This window comes from Rutilus rutilus, assembly GCF_951802725.1.
Source record: "Rutilus rutilus genome assembly, chromosome: 1".
NCBI lineage: Eukaryota > Metazoa > Chordata > Actinopteri > Cypriniformes > Leuciscidae > Rutilus > Rutilus rutilus.
Window position 1 is genome coordinate 69,370,503 of NC_140209.1, and position 7,351 is coordinate 69,377,853.

General features: G+C 38.1%; 1 pseudogene across 1 annotated transcript; it reads right to left on the reverse strand.

The window, feature by feature from the left end:
* Positions 1 to 4,383: 4,383 nt before the first annotated feature.
* On the reverse strand, positions 4,384 to 6,825 carry LOC311298846 (putative inhibitor of apoptosis; annotated as a pseudogene). Its single transcript has 2 exons — positions 6,568 to 6,825; positions 4,384 to 5,908 (listed from the first exon to the last, which is right to left on the reverse strand). The product of its transcript is annotated as a putative inhibitor of apoptosis (transcript).
* Positions 6,826 to 7,351: the final 526 nt, after the last annotated feature.

The window sequence follows — 7,351 nt, forward strand, 5'->3', positions numbered from 1 at the left end:
TTTTAGAAGATTACTGTAATGATTTTGTATACTGTAATGAAACGGTGACCCTAAAGTATAATTGTTATTAAACAATGTCTGTTCAAAATCTTTAGATGGTTGAAAAACTGTACTTAGTCGTCTTAAATCTCATTTATATGAAAAGATTCAATCAGCATTTTTTGTCCATGCTGGGGTTTAAATTTTTATGGTGGGGGCTTTCCATAGCCATAATGATTTTTGTACCGTAACTGCATATTCGATCATGTACACCTAAACATGACCATCACAGAAAACTACATTTGTACATTTTTCAAAAATGAAATAAATAAAGCAAAAAAGTATGCTTAGGCGTCTTAGATCTTAGATCTTTTGTCCATACAACATGTTGTCAAAGTTTGTCACAATGTTTTGTTGTTGTGTTGTTTTTAAGAAATCCGAGGACTCTACATTGCTCTTATTTACACTAAGTTTGTATCATTTGGAAAATCACCACACAATTTCAGAGACGCGATGTGCCTCTGTGGTCCATGACACGGCATAAGTCAAGTTGGCGAATATTTAATTTTACTCGTCTTAATTCAAATCATGATCTTACTGGTAGCTATGATCTATTACACGTATAAGATCATTTTTACTTGTAACTCCCAAACTATCCTTAATCAGTGTGGAAACACACAGGGTGAAACCCTTTACTGAGAATATACTATCGGTTATTGACTCAAAATATATGTAGAAGTTTAAATCCGGTGTTTAAAATCTGTCTGGTGGCCGTATGAATAGACTTTGGGGAGAGCTGATGATACTATAGCAGGAAGCATGCCCTTTGACCTCCTTGATTTTGGAGACTTTTTGGTTAAAGACCCTACAAGTTAGTTCTCCCAAAAGAATTTCTCCCATCTAGCGGTGAAATTGTATTTTGCATTTTAACGAATAGTGCTCTCTAGCGCTTCGCTTTTCAAATGCGTGTTGCAACTGCGGTAGCCGTTATGTGCCAAGAAGCTATGACAACATGTCTTCCAATAGCACATCATCGAGTTTAACTATACATGTTCTACTGTTATGCTGCCTATATAATGATTTACACAACCAAGCAATGAAAAAAGCTTGTCATTTTGACTTACCTGTCGAGAAGAAAGCAGGCAACTTCCCTTTCAAAGTCTTTCTCCTTCATTAGCTCTTTCCACCTGGGAAAAGCTATCCCGATATTTATTTACATCCCGATATTTTAAAATTTTAAAATTTTCCGGGGTAGTGACAAGCGCCTTTCACTGATCTCCTTGTCCACTTTAGCCGGTCTCAGGCAGCCGGCTCTGAACGAACACGCGTTGATGAAACGTGTTGAGGTAGGCTACTGCTTTTTGTCCCTCTCTGCCATTATAGTTTTTCAAGATGGCGGAATGACATGGAAGCTTCCATGGACTTACCCGTCCCATGTAAATAAAGATAAGAAATGTTTCGCTTACAAGGATAAGTCAGATCATTGGCAGAGGTCATTTTACACCCATGAGGACATATTTATGAATAAAGACAATGATTTTAGCTAATAAAATAAAACATTTTCAACCGAGTGAATCTGCACATGAGAGGCCTTCAGAAGTCATAACTTCAGGGGTAGGTCAGTTGGCCAAAACACTGCATGTGTAAAAATCAAATACTGTATTACACTTTTCAAAGTTACAATAAAAAGACCTGTTGTGTTCTGACACAAGGCCATTAACTCGTTCTTTTTGCTTTATAAATGTATTTTGCTTATTTCTACAAATATCAACCTGATAAATATGGACTGAATACACGATTAAACAAGATAATTTTTAAGAAAAAAAAAGAAAAAACAGTGTTTTAAAATTCAACTAAACCATGATACCAGATGATTTTCGGCATAGTTTCAGGCATAGTGCAATGTTCGAGAAATCTAATATCGGTGTAATCTTTGCGAGATCTCACTCACAATGCACAACTTTGTGTTGGCTGATCCAGACATAGCTTTACTAAAAGAAAATATTATGGAAGTCATTTTGAAACTGTTATGGGTTCATGTTGATTTAAAGTTTTTTGTTTGTTTGTTATTAACTAATACCTTTATCTTTTTAACTAACACTTTAACATCCAGCACAAAAGTAAAGAGATGTATGAGCTAAGGATGTTCTCTGACCCCAAATATACAGATAGGCTAGATATTCTCCTACTTAATATGTGTGTAAATATTTGTGCTTAAATCTTTGGGTGTATTTTTACACACCATAGTGATGCAAAGTTCCACATCCTATGGACTAACTTTCAAACATAATCTTATTCTTTATCTTTAAGATTCAAAAAAAACAAATCACTAAGAATTTGTGATACACAAAAGTTTCCAAATTGATGGTTTTATTACTCCGCTAGATTTAGTCATCTTGTTCAGACGACACTGGTTCACATTTTGTATGTTGGACTGTATGTGTTTTAGGTGTAGATGTTTCTTTGAGAGCCGTTAACATTCAGTGTTTATAGAAATAAACGACGATTAAGAATTTAAGTGATAGTCTTTCTGTTTGAGAACTACATTGATACTTTGTTTAGGGCAACTTTCCCTCTATCTACGAATCACACAAAGTATGAGTAACAAAGTTACACTTAGACTATTGCACCGAGAGATGCATATTCATCAAAACTTGAAGCTGTTAAACAAAGTTCCACACTTTGGTGAAACCTGCAGATAAAATTGCACCAAAAGTAAATTCTAATTCTAATTCTTCATCATCATGAGCCATTTAAAACAAACATAGAAAAGCCACTATAGTGATCAGTTTTAGTTTTTGAATGTCTGTAATTGACATTTTGTTTCTTTTTCTTTTTGTACAGTTCGCAAAAAGTACATAGTCTCAGAGCGTGGTCAAACATGTTCATATAGGAATGTATGAAAAACATGAACAAATATTGTATAAAGATAATTGAATGACGGTCCTTCTAGTATGAGAGTGTTTAAGACTAAACAAATCATATTTATTTTAGAACATCTTTCTGCTATGTCAACGAAACATCGACGTGAAAGATGAGTATTGCTGTTTTTTTTCTGTTACCTATTACATTTCAAACTCGTCTATTACACTTATTTTGTTATTATTACACAGTTATTTTGTTTTTGTGACAAAACAACAGTTAAGCTAATGAATCACAGTTGATATGTGGTATTTTTACATGAAAAGAGGGTTGATTCATTTTTTATCCTGTCCACACCAATACTTTGAGTTTTAGGCATCTGTCTTTTAGGCTCGATCCTGAAAACAGACGTTGTGTTTTATGTCTTAATAGTTGATCTTCTTTTTATTCAGCATAATGCCAAATGTTTTAACATATCGTCAATTGCAATGGTTAGATAAATCATCTAACTATTATATCTAACAATCAACAGTTATGTGAAACAAGCACAGTCGCATTAGAGTCGGATTCTTGTTTATATTGAACCGCATGTTTAACAGCGCTATTGTTCTCGGCCTCATCAAATTTCACACAAGTCACAAAGTTTTCACCGGAGCATACCGACTCTGAAACAAGACTTTGTTTAAAATATTTTGTTTGCATTTCTTCTGAAACACCCTGTTTTGAAATAGTTTACCAAGGTTTCATTTCTAACATCACTAGCGTAACACTTATCGTATTGCCGGGTGTGATTGTAATGTTTTGTATGGCGCTTTCTTTACACTTTCCCCCGGATATGTGTTTCCTATAGTTAGCTGTAATGTTAGTGAACTCTAGGTCTTCTCTTTGTTCATATACGACAGTGTTCGCATGAATTGGCTTGATGTGATAAAATGATGGTTTAAACCATCATCTTCACGTGAGACATTTACATTTTATTATTATACCGTCCTAGTTTTTAAATAGCGCTAAAATTTATATTTTAACCTTTATGCGGTTATAGAATCCCGCACAAGGTTCTCTGTTCTCTGGTTCTATGTTTTTAAAAATACCGCGAAACAAAGACAAGGACCCTCAAAATCTATGCATACAACAAAACACATGTAGGTGTACGATGATTTATCAGAAAATTACTTTTGTTTGAAGAAAAACTTAAATCAGCTGGTGCTTGATAACTATTGAAGTTATTAAACACGGTAATGATGTGTTTAATGCGATATTGATTTTAATTTTAACTCAATGCGCTAAAGGTCTATGAACTTTAACATCATAGTTGGTAAAATTAACTTAAATCATGTGCAAAATGAAATAGATCCTAACTACTTTCTAAATGTTTGTTACAGAACTTATGGTGAACAATTCACCCGTGCATATGTTTAATCAGATTTTGTAACTGGATTGAGTGAAAATAATAAACTTCTCTCTGGCGGCATGACTTGTTGTATCATTGTTTTTATTCATCAAGTTAAATGTAAATTTGCAAATCCAAATGATAGGAAAACTTTATGAAAGGAAAGTACGGACAGTGCCTTTGACTAAGCCTCTACATATGGGGCACTTGCGCAGAGAAGACGCACATTCTTTGCACACAACTAGGTGACCACAAGGGATGAAGACAATGTTCACTTCCTTATCCATGCAAACTTTGCATGTGCGCTCCTCTTGAAGTCTTCTTAACTGTTCCTCCATAGACAAGTCTGAAAGATCTTGACTCGGTGATGCAGCTTCATTTGTCTGGGCCATCAGTTCTCTCAGCAGGCAGACATCATTCTTCTTGATCCAGTTGCGGAAGACCTCCGCTGCTGCATTTCCTTTCGACAGGACTAACTCAATGAGCTGCCCTGTCTGATGCTTGACTGTAGTGCAGTTACGAATAATGCCATACTCTTTCTTTGAGATGACGTTCTCCTCTAGAAGATGGTCCATTAAGCTCTGCACACTTTTTAGGTTCTGTGACATGGCAAGATGATGTTTGTTAAGAAAAGTAAGAAACTTACTTTCTCGCTCCTCCTCTCTCTTCTCATCTTCTGCACTTAGTAAATCAGACACCAACTCTTGAACGGTTTCGTAATTTTCTCCACTTGCGAGGATTTTGCTTTGAACGGTTTGCTTCACCACAGGATTGTTCTCTTGTTCTCTCACAAATTCTCTCGAGTTGCTGTCTCTATTAGTCAATAGCTGTTCAAATAGTCTTGGAAATCTTGCTTGAATCTGATGAACAAACTCTTGGCCCTTTTCTTGCAGCAGGTATTCACATCTTGGAAACCACTTAGCATGTTCTACCCATGGATCATCACCAGACTCCCAACATCTGAGTCCACCATCACAACAAAAGCACTTCACGTCATCATTACGACCAACATAGTAAAAACCAGCCTTAGCCAATTGGTCTGGTCGAACAGCTATTCTTGAGGGCCAGTTGACAAATGTGAGCAACCTTTCTTCACACTGTTGCATTGCCGAGTTAGATACATTGGAAAGGCCGCCACCAGATAAAGGTACATTATCTGCATGGTCACCTCGAACGAAGCGGCAGTGGGGGTAATGCCTCTGGTGTTCTGATACTGCACGATCTCCCGGTTCCCAGTTGCTAAGCTGGCCTCCACAACTGAAGCAAGCCACTCTGTCGCCCTGGCCAAGGTAGTAGAAACCACTTTTGGCAAGCTCAGCTGGAGTTACTGTAGCAAGAGTCCAATTCTGAAAGGTGTCAAGGCGTTCCTGTTCCCGACGCATGCCAGGATTGTGACAAGTTGGAGGTCGCTGGTGAGACATATCCTCAACTCCACGGGAGGAAATGGGAATGGAGAGGGCCAGGTTGCTGAATGCCGTGTTTAAGTAACCCACCTGCTCCTCCATTTGGCCTGAAATGGATGCCGTGGTGGTCGATGTTACGGCTGTCGCAGGGGCGGAAAGCTGTAGGATGGCTACGTTGCGAAGTGGATGAAAAGGCAGAGTAGGAGGACGACAGGAGGTTTGCGGTGGCGGGTAAAAATGTGACCACAGGGCGTGTCCACTCAAGCCCTTGTCTCTGCTGGACATCCCATGACTAGTGTCTAGTCGTCCATGACAGAACATATAAGCGGGCAAATTAGTTGTATCATTTGAAAAATCACCACACAATTTCAGGTATTCACATCTTGGAAATGGTTGCCACCTCGGGAATACAGTAAATCAAATGCAGAAAACAAATATTGAAATATTAAATGATTCTAAATATTATTCTAAATATTATTATTATTATTAATTATACTATTATAATACTATTTTTATGAGCTCAGACATTTTTTTCATTCAGAAATTTTTATTTCAACATTATACTTTGGAGTATACATTGAAGTAGTGAAGAAAATGATAGATCGGCATTACGTACATAAAGTAAAACAATAATGACATTTACAGATGGTCTAACCAGAATAGAAAATCTCTGCAGGCTATCATGTCTTGCTCTAGGGTATAGTTGACCAGACTTTCAACTAATTCACCAACGTCAGTTTTTGCAAATTTTGACACCAGTGACACACAGAGATCCGTTACAAATGTCCATATAGCGAGTATCTCTGTGATTTCGAATTTGTCACAACATGCACGCAACACATCCAGAACTTTTCTGAGGATTACGCCGTTCGACTCTTTGCCGTTAAAAAACATGGGTGTTACATCAGTCCATGACTTTGTCAGGCCTCTTACGACATCCATTTCATTTTTGAGATTTGTCACACGTTTGGTATCCTGCGCACAATCGTTTTTCATACCACACGCAGCATCGATGATCCTGTGCATCAAGCCAACCATTTGGCCTCTAAAATGATCTTTAAACATAGAGTCTAGCAAAGCTCTTAAAGGACACTCTTTGCCTGTGGCGCACTCACACGCCGGATGATACTTGTGCCCCACATCGCCAGAACTCAATGCGAACTCGTTCTCCATCCGTTTTTGCGTCGCCATTTTTTCAGCTTTTCGAATACTATTCGATGATGAAAGATGCTTTTCGAAGAGTCCCTTATTCGATGATGAAAGATGCTTTTCGTTCCTGGAATGTTCCTGGAATCTCCTGAGTGAGTCCTTGCGGCACAGTCGTCCAGGGTTTGTGTGCGGAAGTTTGTGGTTTTGGGTCAGAAGCTTGAGTCGAAGAAGCGTAGTTTGCATCAGGTTCAGGCAAACCGGAATGTTGAAGCGGGCTTTGATCAATGAGATGATGCAGTAGCGCAGCAGTCCGAGGCTAGTAGAGCTAGACTAGAGCTAGAGCGTGCGATGTCCTGAAATATTTATCAGGACAACTGACAGAGCTCACCCCGCCCCGCTGGAGGGGCTGAATAGGGATGTCGTCATCGCTTAAAACACACCTCTTCACTGAGGCCTATGGGCTTTAGCTCCCCTGACTTCACACCTCTCTCTTCTTTATCCCCCTTCTCTTGTTGTTTGTTAAGCGTCCTTGGGTTCTGTGAAAGACACTATATAAATTAAAGTTATT